General features: G+C 35.2%; 1 pseudogene; it reads left to right on the top strand.

The window, feature by feature from the left end:
* The first annotated feature begins 553 nt into the window (after positions 1 to 553).
* On the top strand, positions 554 to 1,198 carry LOC141512213 (glucose-induced degradation protein 4 homolog pseudogene; annotated as a pseudogene).
* The last annotated feature ends 17,097 nt before the right edge of the window (positions 1,199 to 18,295 follow it).

The raw sequence follows: 18,295 nt of genomic DNA, 5'->3' as shown, positions 1-18,295 counted from the left end.
AACTTTTTTTTAGGTTTTTGCAAGGTATATGGGGTTAAGTGGCTTGCCCAAGGCCACACAGCTAGGTAATTATTAAATGTTTGAGACCAGATTTGAACCCAGATATTCCTGACTCCAGGGCCGGTGCTTTATCTACTGCACCAGCTAGCTGCCCCTCTATACAACTTTTAGCAGATTGATTACTGCCATTCAGACTGGGGAAGGCAAAAGTGGTAGAAAAATGTATAACACATAATCTTGCAAATGGATGAATGCTGCAAACTAAATTTGCATGTAATTGGAGAAACAATAAAATAAAAGAAATAATCATTTTAAAAATGAATTAGTAGAGTTTGTCTTTCTAAAGGACAAATATTGACATTCATTTTGTCTTAAAAAGAAAAAACATTTATTAATATTTTTCATATTTCCTTATTTATAAAGATATGCTTGTGGATTCAGATAACAAAAAAAAACTTTTTAAAAAGTAAAATTTCCCCCTCCCCAGCTTTCCCTTCACCCCTCCTCTCCCTTCCCCTTCCCCCTCCCCCACCCCACAGACCTGGGTCCGGGGGACCCCAAGATGCTGGTCCACACCGACTGTTCCACGCCAGCTAGAGCTTCTGCCACCTCGGCCGTGTCCCTTATCCCCTTGGCCCCATAAACACCCAGCAGCCTGGCATGGCTACCAATCTCCTTTACAGTGGCTCCAAGTTCCGCGGCCACCAGAAGAGCAAGGGCAACTGGGACAACGTGGAGGTGGTGCCCCAGCATGTAGATATGCAAAACTCTTACCTTTGTGGATTCTTGAAGATTAAAGGCCTTACTGAGGAATACCTAAATCTTACTACCTTCTTTGAAGGGGAAATAATCAGCAAAAAGCACTCATTTTTAACCCGAAAGTAGGATGCAGATGAGGATGTAGATGGGGAAAGTTTCCTGCTTTTTTCCGGTATTTAAAATCATTTAACTCCGATGACTTCGATTATGAAGAACTGAAGAATGGTGATTATGTCTTCGTGAGGTGGAAGGAACAATCTCACACCATACAATCAAAGATACCAGTGGTACTTCCTTTGTTGGGTTCTACTGCATCTGCTTCCAGAAATCCGCAGCCTCTATAGAGGGCTATTACTACCATAGGAGTTCAGATTGGTATCAGTCCTTAAATCAGACTCATGTTCCTGAACATGGCAGCCCAATCTATGAATTCTGGTGACAATTGACTGTTCAGAACAATAACCAAGTAAAGCTGAACTTGGCAGAAAAGATTCCAGTCGATCAGGAGAACTGTGTACCTGCCAAAAGTAGAAGGTAGTGTGTGCCATGTCCTAAATAGCAGGTGCCCCAGGTGGCTCTGTGTCAACCCATAGAGCCTAAGAGAAGGGATGACCGGGGAGCAGGGAGGGGAAGAAGCTAATGGAATTCTTCCTGCTTCTGAATAGCAATTTAATTTTAATCTGGTTTTTAAGCTACCTTTAAATGCATTTTTCCTTATTGCACAGTTACCTTCTGTATTACAGAAATGCCTCTTCCCCTCACCCCCATTCTAAATCCAAGCAGAGTTGATAGTTTCCAGGATGATATGTCAGTATCGGTTTGGTGTGTAGTGTTTTGAACTAATGCTTTCTAATCACAGATTTATGGTTGCACCCCAGTACCCCTGGTCTGACACTTTGGTCACTCAAAAGAAACCACAGCCTAGTCCATCTGTGCATCAGCAAAGTTTTGTGCAGGGAATTGGTGAGCCACCACAACTGCTAATGAAGAACATGGCTGAGGCAGTATTTGTTCTTAAAGGGCCTAATCAATCTTTAGTTCTGATTGATTAATGGGGTTAACTCAAGCTGCAAAGCCCTGGAATATTAATAACTCAAGGCTAAATAAATAGTTGTTAGATTCCCTTGACACACAATTGGGAATAACTAAACTTAACACTTCCAAGCCCTTAGTAGGAATGGATCAGAGTCCTGCTTACTCAGTACGTTTGCTCTGAACACACAGATTTGAGGGCAAAACCAAACAGTAAAAATAAGAGATTTTTTTAATTACAAAAATTATTTTTATGGTCCCCTTAGCAAGGACTTTATGGCAAATGCAAAATTACTCAGAATTACATTTTATTGTTTTCACATTGGAAACAGTGAATGTTGACTTATTAATTTTTATACATACACATATATATTTAATCAACCAGCAGTTTTTGAAATTAGTTATCCTGGTACAAAAGTTTGCAGCATTTCATAAATTAGTGCTAGTTAAGAGAATTGTTTTTTGGTCAGATTAACATTTGTACCTCCTCCTTTTGCTGCACAAAACAATGCTTGACAACCCTTTTCTATCAGGCAGACAGAGCAATTGTTCTTGTATAACAATGACTTTGAAATGTTGGGGGATGAGGAGGAAACATTAACCATATTCAAATAATAACCTGAGGGCTTCTGTGCATCCCCCCCAGAAAGTATTCCATATTTAGAAGGTGAGGTCTGAAAAGCCATTCATCATCAAGGAAGGGAGTGTCCCTCAATTTAGGATGGAGTTAGATAGCAGACACACCTGCTGGGAGGAGTGTCAATGAGGCCTTGTCAAGAGTGATGGTTTCTTCAAATTCCAGCATTTTGTCCCTTAAAGGTTATGCCAAGATTTAAACAAGGCAAATCTGAGTTATGCTAAGACTTAAGGTGAATTTTCTCCTTCCAGCTTGTTGCCAGTACCCAGTGATTTAATGGGGATTAAAAGTTGTCAATAATTATCACTTTCAGTATCTTATTTGGATCACCTCCCCTGTTCTTCATTAGAATATAAATTACAGGAGGGCAATGATCTATGTCTTTTTAGACTGGTTATCTCCCAGTACCTAGTGTATTGCTTATCACAAGAGAGACATTGGATGGAAGTTTGTTGAATGCATACATGGATGAGAATTGAGGTCCCCATATTTGGAAGTCTATAAATGGAGTCTAGAGTCAACTCATCAAAGATGTTATAAAGGACATTCCTCTTTAGATCTAGACTGAACCACTGGGCCTCAGAAGGATCTTGCAATTCTGAGAATCTGTGATTTTCCACAGAAGAAGGCTTTTCTGGACATGAGCAGATACTTCCTGCAACCCTGGTGGAGAGGTCATTTTCTTTAACTGACTCCTTGTAGAAAGGGACATTCTCCCACTTCTGTTCACTCTTCCCAGATCCAGAGGGTGAAAGTTACTCAAAACTTAATAACCATAACTACTGAACCAGTGTGAGGGATTACCTTGTCTTTCTCCATCTTTTACTTCACCACAAAGACATTCACATGGAGATGTTTGTTTCTGTTCTATTCTATTTGTCCTTCTCAGGGGTAGGTTCTGGAGTTGATCCCCATTAGATCTGAAAGTTCAAGCCTTGATCCCCTTCAAGTCAGGTGGTATTTTGCACTTGAGAATGGTATGAATCACAGAGAAAGTGGGGTATATGGGATGGGAGCTTGAGGTGTGGGGTGGGTTTTGAACTTAGAACTTGTGGCCAGGCTCCACACAGATTGAGCTAAACTATAAACCTACTTTCCTTCTCCTTTCAAGACTAATAAGTAGTATGGGGTGGAAAGGGAGAATTTTGCCTTCCATGTGTAGTGGAGCAAGGGCATGTACTTATGTTTAAACCTAATGAAGGAATAATTACCCAGAAAAACCTGATTTGTTTGTTAATAACTAAATAGAACTGGGATACACGGGACCTCCTTCCCTTTACTCTTTTTAGGGAGCTCCAGTATCAGGGACTGGATATATTTTCAAAGAGTCTAGACATCCCCAAGTTTCACTAAAGTCTTCCAGAGAACCTGGGGGGGGAGGGTGAAGTGTATTTTAGACCCTTTAGGCAGTGAAGACCAAGGTAACACATGTTGCATATATTTCCTGGCATAAAATCAGGTTTCTTTCCTTATGGAAGCAACTGGAAATGTTTTCTGACTAGTTCCTTCATTTTTATATATCCGAAATCCTAGAGAAATTTGACAATAATTTTACATACAGTTAATTTGTAAAACTTCTAGTGTCTATTTCCTCACTAATCAATTCTATTTATATAATTTTGAAAAGTTTTCATTGGTGGATTGGTTGATAGTTTGAATATTGATATGTTTTTTTTATTATTGAATTCTCTATTAAGTATTGATATATGCTGATCCTGATATTATTCTATATTATTCAATCCTGTATAAATATTGATATAAAGTTGAAAGTGTGAAATCTGAAATCACTAGACTGCTTCTATTTAGTAGCATATGAACATCTTTCTTTGTTCTTTATTAGTATCTTTTTTCTTTCTTCTCTGCCATCCATCATTCCTTCCTTTCTTCCTCCTTTCCTTCTTTTTTTTGAACCAGACATAGACTTCTTTTCTTTTGTGAAATCAAAAAGACTTATAATATCTTAGTATAAAAATGCCAGAGCTCATAATGTACAAGTAACTTGACATTATTTGCTGCTTCTCTGAGACTACTTATCTTATTATCCTAATAAGTGAATTTAAAATTTTTTGGATTACCCAGGCAGTAGCAAGGAGTAAAGGTTAGGGTTCTCTTTGAAATAAGAGACCCCAGTAAACTTTCTTCATCTCTCTAAGTTTCACTTATCCATTGGGGAACCCCTTTAGAGTTTTTCTTAGCCTTGAATTGAAAGGGACACTTTTTGTTTCGAATCTAGTTAGATGATCTTATGAACTACGGGAAGAGTCTCTACCCTGGACATTCTCATTTTGAGAAAGGATATTGTAAACTGACCCAGGTCCAAAATACTTGTGGAGAGAGTTTCTTGATAGTTTAGAAATGTAAGTGTGGGCCAGGTTTTTGTCTGACACAAAAATCGGTTTTCTTTGTGTTTACTTTTTCTTTTGCAGAAGTTGAAAATGATCTTTTAATGCTATGTCTGGGGGCAGCTAAGCGGCAGTTAGCTGGCACAGTGGATAGAGCACCAGCCCTGGAGTCAGGAGTACTAACTTAATAGTACTAGGGAAACATGAAAACAGATTTTGGGGAGGATGTAACTAACTCTACATTTTGTTCTGTATTTGTCATTTTTATTTATATAAGTCATATTAATCAAATGTAGTAGCTGATTACCTTTAGTGTCTTCCTTGCTTCCCTAAATGGTACAAAAATTCTAAATTGCTGAAAGAGAAATTCAAGTCTATAGATTTACTCCCCTCCTTTTTCTACCCTTTGATTTATTGAAACTAGAAATAATGCTAGATATGCATTACCTATATTGATTGATGTTCATTCTCTTTAACAGTACACTTCTTTTTTTCTGTATGAACAATGGAATTGCAGTTATCATTTTTACATGGATGTGTTCAAGGAATCATTGCCCTCTACAATCTGAAAAGTACATGTAAAATTTTTGTCTCTTCTTTCATAACAGAGAAGACATCTGAATTTCTTCTTTTCATTTTATTGGATGTTTACAGCAGAAACAAATTGCAGAATTTGGGTTCATTATGTGGTCATAGGTTCTATAAAAAACTTCAAAAATTCCTTTTTATTTATGTTTTTGCCAACTTTTGAGAAATTGAAAACACAATGATGAAAGTCGTGATGTGGAAGGGATAACTGTAAAATGAATAATGAACTTTTTCCTTTGTATCTTGTGATATATAAATATGACTAATTGACATATAGTCCCCTCAACTACTGATAGGCATGTCATCATAAAATAATAAACCCTGATTCTCTTATTTGTGTTAGCTTACTCTCTGACCTAGTTAAACCAATAGAAATATAGAAGCTACAGAAGTGACATGACTTATGCTCCCCAAAGCCCACTGAGAAAAACTGCTCTGAATCTGAAAAAGGATTATGTTTAAATATATATATATATATATATATATATATATATATATATATATATATATTACAGCCAATTTGCAGAGATTACAAATTTCAAACAGGGGAAATATGTATTGAGGCATATCTGAAAATGCCTAATATGTGAAACACATTTTATCATCTACAGTATGGACAGGAAAATATCCTTTGCCTGATTGGGCAGCTGGAAAAGACTCTGACTTTAAAATTTGTCAGATTGAAATACCCTTTCTTTATTTTGCACACTGCTCCTTACCTACTCATTCCTACAGTATTTTGTTGGTGAAGATCACAGTTTACCTACAGATTGATTGTCATGACATATATGAAAGGGAATGGACTTTCATCTTCAACTGTCCCTCTTTAACCCTATCTTAAGTAAATGGAATGGGGGGTTGATATGTTTCTGCTCTTTTTCTTCTGTCCTTAGCTTTGGGTGCTAGACATGAGTGCCACTCAACTTAGGGTTTTGAATCTTGTTGATTTTGGGGCAAGAATCAAGGTACAATGAAGCTAGCCAGTTCATCCAGGAATCCAGGAAAAGCCAGAATACCTATTTTCTGAGTTTCAAGTGGAGATGGGACTTGGATCTTGGATAGGCCTTGATAGGAATGGAACTAAGAAATATATGCAATCCTCTTGTTTTCCCCAGTGTGTAAAATGGTGCAAAGTAGAAGGTTTTTTTTTATTTGTGTGTGTATGTGTGTGTGTGCGCATGTGTGTGTGTGTGTATGTGTGAGACAGAGAGAGACAGAGACAGAGAGACAAAGAAACAGATACAAAGACAGAAACAGAGAAAAAAACAGAGAAAGTCAGAGAGAGAGAGAGACAGAGAAAGACAGACACACACACACACACACACACACACACACACACACACACACACACACAGAGGAGATAATGCTCCTCATGTTGAAGCAACCTTTCTGAATATTTATGATTTTACCTCCTGTTGTTAATATCCCTCTATGAAAACTAATTTGACTGCTAGTGGCTTCATGGAATAAGGAGTATATGATTGGGAGAACATCAAATCTCAAATGGTCAGGGACATTTGCAGAGAGCCCAGAAATTCTTAAACTCTTAAGGGTACTGGAGAACTTTGGGAGAAAAGTAAAATGTAACAAATTTCATCTTTAGACAGTGAGGGTCAGGGTTGTCTGTGTTAAATCTACATGAATTTAATTCTCCAGGTTCTACCTTTTCTTCGAGTATTTTTTTAAAGCCAACCCCTGTGTCCTTATTCTCTCTATCATTTTCCTTTGTCTTTCTGTTTTTCTGACTCTGTGTTTGTATGTTTCTTTGTATTTTTCTGTCTCTCTGTCTGAGTCTCTTTCCTACCAGAGCAAGCTTTCCATATGAAATCTGTGAGAAATCTGAAGATTTTAGAATACTTGCAATCACTTGGAATATCGTATGCCTTCTTTTTATTTACCTGCCAACAAACAGAAGGACATAGATGTCTTTTTTTTCCCATTACCTTGTCTTTGTTGATTTTATGTGAGCTTATATGGGTTTGAAGTAGCTGTATAGCTGAGATTGCAGACATCATTTGAATAGGACAGGGATTTTTAAAGAAATTTCCCTATTTTGATATCAGAAATGCTCAATCCTTTGTCCAAGTCATCCTTTATCAGTGATCCTTTCAGTAAAGGTACACAACAGGCTTGATACTCTGGTTTAATTGTTGTGTTTGGTGTCACTTTATCATTAATGATGTCTTTTATGGAATGATTCTTTGAGTTTCATGTATCTTCCTGCCTCAAGCCACAGGGCTGAGAATTTGAGTTTTCTCTTTAAATATATCTGAAAGAAAATTAAGGGGAATGAGACTGTGAAATTGAGGTAGCTCTGGGAGCACTCAGATAAACCCAGACCTTCCCTTTTCCTGGACCCAGCCACTCTCTAGTGCCACACTGAACCCAGAGGGGACTTCAGAATTTTGCAGATTGAACCTGATGGGATATGGGGGATAAGTCTTTCTGCTTTGCAGCATAAACTTCAGAAGGAAAATAGATTCACAGAATCATTATAGAACTGGAAGAAACCTCATTCACTTGTAGCTCCTTCCCTTGTTCCTCCCCTCCTTTCTCTTTTCCTCTGCACTGGATCTTATAAGCCTAGAAGTCTCTGCCCTCTGCTCTCCTTCTGGACTCAAGTCCAATCTCATCTCTGCCAGAGGGTTTTCCTGCTATTTCCCAGTTCCTCTCTCTTTCCAGATCATTTTCATTGTCTTTCACTCTATTTGTATTTATCTAGATATTTATATGTTGCTTCCTCCATGAGAATATGAGTTTTTTAAGGGCAGGGATTATGATTTTGTTGATTGATTTTGCATTTCATTGTGGGTCCAGTGCCTGACATTCACGACCTGCTTAATAAATGCTTCTTAACTAACCCTTGGGATATATATATATATATATATATATATATATATATATATATATATGTGTGTGTGTGTGTGTGTGTGTGTGTGTATGTGTGTGTGTACATAATATGTAAAAATCTCAATGTTATACATTGTCCACAAAAGAATGGGTTTCAATATCTCTCCTTAAAAATGGCCACATAATTCTTGCTTAGTTTTAGTGAATGACTTATTTATATTGGGGATGGACATGAAGGCTGCAAAACTGGGAGGATAATCTCGAAGGGCTTTGTTCCAGGTGTATCTTTGGACAAACTCACTTATAAATTGGTCAGATAGAAATCTATCGGCTGCAAAAATTCCTGGATCTGAGAATTACTTGGTGCTATGTTTGTAGAGCTGCCCATTCGTGAATGAGAGAAGTTCCCAAACCTTTACCCCCAATACCACATCTCCCACACAACAGCACCAGATTTCCACCAACTCTCATCCTAATCAAATTATTAACATTGGAAAACTGTTTCAAAGAAAATAAATGTTTTCCTCAACATTATTTATTTATTCAGTGTGGAATTTGAAAACAGATTACCAGTCTTCCCCAGTGAATACATTGTCATCTTGTCCCAACTTATGGCCCAAACATAAGCCAACAAAGTCTCAGAAGTAACTGAATATCTTGCTACCCTGCCCTATCTCCAGAGACCATGCATGACTATATGGATGACTCCCTACCTAGAGGCAAATGAATGAAGGATAAGGGCTTAGAAACTCACCTAACAAGGATACTTTTGTTGATTGTTGTTCAATTGAAGCTGTCTTTGGAGAGACTGTGGTTACCTGTGAGATATCTTTTGCAGGGAATTGTAAGGCAAATGACTCTGCTAAGGCTACTGGAATAGTAGAATCTTGTCCAACTGTAGAGTCAACTTTTAAACTTTGAGGTATTTGAAACACACCCATCTTGAGGGTGTAATAGAAAAGAAAGAGCTTCTCCCTAGTGCTGGATTTTTAGGGCTTTTCACCAGAAGAAGAGGGAACTGCTTGAATAGAGCAGCAGCCTGTCCTTCTTGGGACAGACTTGTCTCCTTTCCAGGCAAGGGAAGTTCAACAATATTTCAGTGGTATTGTAGGTTCAGTTCCAGTTCCCCCCAAAAGGTGAGTATCCCAATAGAGTGAGTCACATAAATTTTTGAAGGTCCATATACATATTATGTTTATCATATTCTGAAAAAAATTAAGTGGGCATTAGTATTAAATCCAAAAATGTACATATCTTAACTAATTTTTTTTATCTTCAGTTATTGTATCTAATTCTTTGTGAATTCATCTGGGGTTTTCTTGTTAAAGATACTGGAGTTGTTTGACACTTTCTTCTCTAGTACATTTTAAAGTTGAGAAAATTGAGGCAAAAAAAGATTAAGTGACTTGCCCAGGATCACACAGCTAGTGAGTGTTTAAGACTAGATATGAACTCAGGAAGATGAGTCTTCCTGTCTCCAAGTCTGGCATCCTATCCACTGTGGCAACTAGCTGATCTGTTTAAAAATTCTTTATTGCTGAAAATTTCTAGCCATCATTTAAACCTTCATCAACTTGTCATTTTTTTTTTGCTTGTAGTGGGTCTTGCCTCCATGTTGATGGCTGGCTGTTGAATGATCAGGTAATGATTGCTAAAGGCTGGGCAGGATATGGCAACTTTTAGAATAAGACAACAATGAAGTTATTTACAGAAATTAGCTCTTTTTTATTGACCTCCTAGAGGGCATTGTAGAGTTTCTAACTGTGATAAGTTTTTAATGTTGTGGTGTCTCAGGGATCAATGAGGCACTAGCTTAGAGTGGAAATGGGGATACCTGGTGAGTGGAGCAATCAGAGTCATGAGAACATTTAAGGAATATGTTCTCTGATTTCAAAAAGTGAAATTTGTAGCTCTCCAAAGCAATGATAATAGTAATATCAAGGATCACTGCTCATAGATCATCATGACAGATAATGAATTTTGATAGTTCTTTCTTTCAAAACCTGGTTCAGTATCTTTCTCAAAAAGACAATCATGCTTCAAATAACTATTGATTCGAGAGATGAAAATTAAAATAGCAATGTGGTAACTAACACCTCACCTCTATCAGACTGGCCAAGATGATAAAAAGGGAAAATGATCCATGTTGGAAAGGTTGTGGGAGGATTGGGACATTGATGAATTGCTGGTGGAGGTATGAACAGATCCAGCCATTCTGGATAGCAATATGGAACTATGCCTAAAGAACACAAAACTGTTCCAACTCTTTGACCCAGGTCTAATTCTAGGTCTATATCCAGGAGAAATCATAAGAATGGGAAAAGTACTATGTCTTCCAAAATATTCTCTAGCAATTCTTTTTGTAGTGGAAAAGAGTTGGAAATTGAGGTGATGCCCAACAATAGGGGAATAGCTAAACAAGTTATGGTACACGAATACTATGGAATATTATTGTTCTATAAGAAACCATAAATGGTCAAACTCTAGAGAAGCATGGTCCTGATGCTGAGCCAAGGGAATGATGGACACATTAACAACATCATGAAATGATTTACCTTAATGGAAGCAGCTCCTCTCAACAGTCTAGAGAACTAAGTCAACCTTATTAGACCATCTATAGTCAATGTTATCCCTATCTAGAGGAAGAAAAGGCAAACAAAACAAAACAAACAAAAAATCCCTTCAGAATCTGATGTCTTTATAAAAAATTATCTCTCATCTATCTCTTTCCCTTAATCCTTTTTTAATTCTCTTTTCCACTATTTTTTTGGTTTATTTTCATCCATGTGCATATGCATATTTTTTTTCAGAAATAAAACTCAGTTTTATTTAGAGGATACAGCACTTGAGTTTCTTTTTTAAAAACCAGCCTGGGAATTCCAGGTACCATGGATCTATTATTAATAGGAGTGCTAGGCTGTAAAATCAATTCAGATCTGTCACACAGATCTACCCTTAATCTTCATCAAAATGGTCTGGTCCTACAACAATTTCTGTTTCAGAATCTGATCTGTATATTAAAAGCTCCAAATCTAGTCCAAATAATTTTAAAGAACTTTCTCAGATCAAAAAGTCTATCAATCTGGCATGGCTTGGATATACTTTTGCCCTATTTCCATTCCAAAATCCCTACCAAAAATAAAAATTAGAAAAAGGATTCAAACAAAAATAGCTTGTTCAATATTATCAAAACGATTACAACAAGTTATTCCTTGGTCAATATACTATTGACCAAGTGGGATTAATTCCAGGAATGCAAAGTTGGTTCAATATAGGAAAAAGTTTAGCATAATTGACTAAATTAATAGAAAATCTAACAGAAATAATTTAATTATATTAATAGACGCTGAAAAAGTCTTTGACAAATTCCAGCACCCATTTCTACTAAAAACACTAGCAAGCATAGTAATAAATGAATTGTTCCTTATATGATAAGCAGTATCTATTTGAAACCTTCAGCAATTGTTATATATCAGCAATCACTGGTGATAAGTTAGAGGCAAGACCAGTAAGATCAGGGGTGAAACAAGGATGTTCTTTATCACCCTGACCATTCAGCATTGTATTAGAAATGATAGTTTTGCCAATAAGAGAAGAAAAATACTGAAGTAATTAGAATTGTGAATGAAGAAACAAAACTCTCGTTCTTTGCCGATGATATGGTAGTATGCCTAGTGAACCCTAAAAAAAAAAAAATCATCTAAAAACTGCTGGAAACCATTAACTACATTAGCAAAGTCACAGGATATAAAATAAATCCACATAAATCCACAGAATTTCTATATATTATTAACAAAAAGAAGGAAGCAGGAAGAAGTAAAAAAAAGAAACACCATTTAAAATAAATTGAGACAACATAAAATACTTGGGAATCAACCTCCCAAGACAGACTCAGAAACTCTATGAAACCAACCATAAAACACTTTTCACACAAATAAAATCAAACCTGAATAAATGGGCAAATATGAACTCCTCAAGGATAGGCCAAGCTAATATAATAAAAATTACAATTCTAACTAAATTAAACTCTTTTTTAGTGCTATACCCAAGTTCCAAAAAATTACTTCAATGTACTAGAAAAATTTGTAACTAAATTCATACGGAAGAACAAAATGTCAAGAATATCAAGGAATATGATGAAAAACATTCAAAATAAGTATCTAACATATTATAAAGTATCAGTCATCAAAACTGTCTTGTACTGTCTAAGAAATAGCATGGTGGATCAGTGGAATTGATTAGGTACCAAAGAGACAACAGGAAATGATTAAAATAAGATACTGTTTGAAAAATGCAGAGTCCAGCTTCTGGGATAAGAACTTATTCTTTCATAAAAACTGCTCATAATAATGGAAGATGTTATGGCACAAACCAGGAGTAGATCAAGGTCTCACATGTTATATCTAGCTAAGGGCAAAATGGGTGCATGATTAAGAAATAAAAGAGAATACTATAAGCTAAATAGAAGACCTAGGAATAATTTAATGGATGGAAATGAGACCAGTTTATGGACAAGGAGGAGAACACTATTCAAATAGAACACTATTAAAAAATCTTTATAATTCTGATAACACTAAATTATAAAAAGGTTTTGCACAAACAAAACTACTGAAACCAGGATCAAAAGAACTGAGTCAAATTTATAAAACAATAAGTAATTCTCCAATTGACAAATTGCCAATGGATAGGAAAATTTTCAGATGAGCAAGTCAAAGCTAATAATAATCATATGAAAAATTGTTATCAAACAACATTGATTGGAGAAATGCAAATTAAAGCAACTCTGAGGTACCCTACATTGCCATTCAAATTAGACAATCTGGCGAGAAAGGATAATGATCAGTGTTGGAAGGAATGTGAGAAAAATAGGATAACTAATGCATTGTTAGTAAAACTGTTAACGGATTCAAACTTTCTGGAGAGCAGTTTGGAATTATGTCCAAAGGTTAATAAAAATATGAACAAATTTTGATCTAGCAATATCACTTTATCATTCCTTGAGCTGTATCCTGAAGAGAGGCAAAACCACCATCTGAAATATATATATATATATATATATATATATATATATATATATATATATATATATATATATATATATCCCCTCAGGAACAGCATGCATATAAGCTTATATACATGTATGAACTCACCCAGGTACAATACAATACTATATATATATATATATATATATATATATATATATATATATATATATGTATATATATATATATATATGTATGTATGTATATATCCCTGTATATATAAAATTACACATGTATTATATATATAAACTTACACATGTATATAAAAACACACATATATAAAATGCCACATGTAATATATGCAGACACATATATGTATATAATGTATATGTGTGTACAATATTTATACACATGTAGTCATATATATATATATATATATATATATACTCCCAAATGTAGTATAAATATATAAACACATATATGGATTTCTATATATGCCCCCATATGTACTATAGAGAAATATAAACCCCTACATGTAATATATATATATATATATATATATATATATATATATATATATATATACACACACATATAATATTCACAAATATAAACCCCAACATGTGCTATATATGTGTGTGTATAAATCTCCACATATATGACATATTTGTGTGTAAACCCACTATGAACTATATATAGTGTGTATAAATCCTGACATGTAATATATATATGTGTGTGTGTATATATATATATATATATATACATATTGGGTATATATTATATAAATATATATGAATATAAATATATACCCCACATGTAATAATGTTATATATATATATATATATATATATCCCACGTGTACCATATATGCATATATAAACACCCAAATGTACTATATATACACACAAACCTATAAAACACTACGTGTATTTTATATGTGTGTGCATGTATATACCGCCATTTGTGCTATATATTTAATATACATACACATATAAAGCAACACATGCACTATGTGTGTGAATAAACATGAATATATGTGTATATATACATGTGTACATATTCGCTATGTATAAATATGTGTGTATATGTATATATACTGCCACACTATACATGCTTGTGTGTAAATATGTGTGTATGTATATGTATACATGTATATGTATATATGCATGTATAAACTCCCACACGTACTACAGATATATGCATGTGTGTGTAAATGCCCATGTGTAATATATGTGTATGCATACATGCGCAGGTACAGACACATGTTTAACCCCTGCATAAGTCCCCACATGTACTGTACATACACAAACACACATAAACTGCTAAATGTACTATATATATGTACATATATATATATATATATATATATATATATATATATATATATATATTTGCTCGTGTGTTTGTATAGAACCCCACATGTACACCATATATTTGTATATAATATATAATCCCCCACATATTTTATATATGCATATATAAACCCCCAAATGTACTATACACACTCATATAAAATGCCACATGTACTACATATGTGTGTGAATAAACCCCCTCATGTAACATATACATTATGTATATTTGTGTGTCTGTATTTGTTTGTGTGTGTATGTAAGTATATACCCCCACTTGTACTATCTATCTATATGCATTTATAAACCCCCACATGTACTATATACAGATTCAAACCCCATATATTTTTATACACACACAGACCTACATATGAACTGCTATAAGTACTGTATATGTGTGTATAGACCAGCTCATGAGAGAGAGAGAGAGAGAGAGAGAGAGAGAGGGAGATAAACCCCCACAGGTATGTACAATTTGTATATGTATGTATAAATCACCTCTTGTTTAATATACACACATATATATAAATATATATATATATATATCACCACATGTACACTTTATATACATATATTTATATATATATATACATACATATATTCACATGCACACACATATATACATCTATATAAACCCCCAAATATATATATATATATATGTGTGTGTGTGTGTGTGTGTGTGTGTGTGTGTGTGTGTGTATACATATATGGCAGTTCTGTTTATTGATGCAAAGAATTGGAAAAATATCCATCAATTTGTAATGATTCAACTGTTTGTTGAATATGTATATGATGGAACACTATTTTTCTACTACTAACAATGAGGAACAGCATTTCAGAAAAGCCTGGAAAGACTTGCAGGAACTGATGCTGATGCTGATGCAGATGAAGAGAATGAGAAGAATATTTTGCACCTTAACCACAATATGTGATGATGATCATCCTTGTTGCATATGCACATTCCATCATTGTAATATTCAGGGACAATTTAGTGGATCCAAGATGGAGAGCTGCTCCTGGCTCCAGGGCTGATGCTCCATACACTGAGCCATCTGGCTGTCCTTATTGTTATTTTTTTATTTTAATTTAATTTTTTTTCTCTTTCCTTTACTTTATTGCTCATGAAGGTCTATTTGTGGGGGGGAAGTGGTTATTATGTTTATTCTTATACAAGAATATTTTAGTAATGTATAAAAATATCATTTGTACCAAAATAAAAATATATACATAAAGAAATAAAGAAAGAAATAAGAGAAATCCCATCTGATATGATAACTTGTTTGACTTTTTCCCACCCAAGTGGGCAAATCCCCTGGGGATACGTAAAAGCCAAGAGTTGACCATTTGAGTCCACTTACTTTGTTAGCAACATAACTGCTTAAAATAACAAACACTAAAATGGTCAAATTCCCTACCTAATTTCTGAAGGGACTACATCCCAGTTGAGATTCTCTCAGACACTTTCCTGGTCTACTTTCTAAACTATCCTGAGAACGGCAACCTCCCCAGCTTAGAGTTTCCCAGTAAGCTCAGAGTCTCTTTTCCTCCTCTTCCACCCCACTACCTCCTCTCCAATTCCATTTCTCAATTAAATCTGTCTTATAGTAATTTAAGTAGTTGCTATAACTACCAAAATAAATTGATATTTATGGTTATGCAGAATACATAAGAGCAGGGTTAGGTACAGTAGTGGTGGTTATGGAGTCACAGACAAAAGAGTCCCCGGGCCCATTGTCATTTACAATCTCCTTTATATTTTTTGTACTCAATAGTATAGGAATCTGATGCTATGCTCAAGGACTTTTCAATATGATGAAAAAATAAACAACAATAACTGTGATACAAATGAGAGAAGATAGATATAGAGAAATTTAGGAGAGAAATTGGAAGTGAGAAATCTCAGGTGAAATAAAGTCCTTAATGATTAATTATATAGTCCCACAATCTATGATCTCTCTGTCTTAAAGTTTAGACAGAAAAGAACTCATCAGAGAAGTTTCCTTAGAGATAAAAAGATAGTATAATAAAACTAGTGACATAACAATGACAGAGTAGTGAGGGTTTTTGAGAGTATCATTGATTTCAAGATTACTGATTCATCACTAGCTCTGGAAGATGGTAATGCATGGGATGTGAACTCAAAAGCAGAAGAATAGGATGAGAAAGGAACAATAATGGATTCACATTTGTGCATTAGGGAGACTCAAGGAGTATCATGGAGCTGGGACATAAATAGTTGATATCTGATGGAAACATGAACTGAGAAATTCAGTTGAGAGAAATTGTGATATCAGAGGTTCAGGAAGGGAGATTCCTACTGTAAGTTTATTAAGAAATTGTGCACAATACTATCATCATTCATTGTATTTAAATTGAGTTTTGTCCCTTAATGTTTTCTAGAGCTATTATTATTTTATATTTTATTTCTTTTCTTTGTAATCTATGGAATAGAAGAAGAATTTCCATTATAAGTAAAATAAAATATATCATTGCATTAGAAACTACCAATCTGAATTTGAAACTACCATGGCACAACTTCTTCCTTTGAAAAACAAAATAAAATTATATTGTAAATCCCTTCTTTTTCTTCACCCCCACTTACACTGTAGAGATAGTTATCATTAGATACAAATATGTATACGATTATATGTAAAATTATTCTTTACATACTCCTATTTCTCAGACTGATGCAGGGGAAAGATAAAGAGAATTGTGAATGTAGAAATCGGGTGGACCTACCTCAGGGCCACAGTTTTCTCTACCAACATGTGGCCCAGCCAATACTGTTTGCTGTTTGGCTGTTCTCTCTCTCTCTCTCTCTCTCTCTCTCTCTCTCTCTCTCTCTCTCTCTCCCTAACCCTTCCTATGTCTTGTAGCATTTTTGAGAAATTTTGTTTTATTTGCACCCATGCCCATGATTCCTCAAAGGCAGAACTAAACCCAAGTAGTCAGCCACTACATAATATGGCAAGCCAGATGAGAGACTCTGCCCAGACTAGGAAATGGATTGAGCTCCATAGCTGAGAAGTACTGTAGCCGCTGGCTACCTTAAATTCAGTTCTGTCTACAAGGAATCATTATTCAGACTTGGGAAAGCAAGGGTGGAAATAAAAAAAAAATTATTAGAAAGGTTACAAGACATGGGAAGAGCTAGGGTGGAAGAGAGAGAGAGAGAGAGAGAGAGAGAGAGAGAGAGAGAGAGAGATAAAAGAACAGCCAAGCAGCATTAGCTGGGCCATGATCAGAGAAGACTGCCCTGATCTGGAGTCCAGCTCAAGTTTTTATGCCTTGCCTCTCATCCAGAGGGCAAAAGGTGAATTTCCTTTTTTTAATTAGACCAGGAATTAGATACAGAGTAAAGTCTAAGGATATCAGGGTACAAATTTTACATTAAACAATGAATCAGTGGAACATAAAGAATGGGGCTGAGGGTGTCTCCAAACAAATAGTCTTTGAGATTGCCATTGTTTGTTGCAATCATAATTTTCTACTTTAAGTCAATTTATATCTCAAGATTAGGTGGTGGTCAACCCCACCCAATTTCTACATTCACAGTTCTCTTCATCTTTCCCCTGCATCATCCCACCCCTCAAAATTATTCAGGACCAGATTTTTCTGGGCCTTTCAGAATCCATTTGAAGATGAATGTATGACAGCAAGGGCTTCATTGAGACAGGGTCCAAGAGAACAATTGACTGGCACATATGTGGGCATCCTTCAGAGGCTGGTCTTGGAGTTATACAGCTAAGATAAACA

The sequence above is a fragment of the Macrotis lagotis genome, chromosome 2 (genome assembly GCF_037893015.1).
Source record: "Macrotis lagotis isolate mMagLag1 chromosome 2, bilby.v1.9.chrom.fasta, whole genome shotgun sequence".
NCBI lineage: Eukaryota > Metazoa > Chordata > Mammalia > Peramelemorphia > Peramelidae > Macrotis > Macrotis lagotis.
The sequence above is the reverse complement of the archived record's forward strand: the minus strand, read 5'-3'. Positions and strand labels throughout refer to the sequence as shown.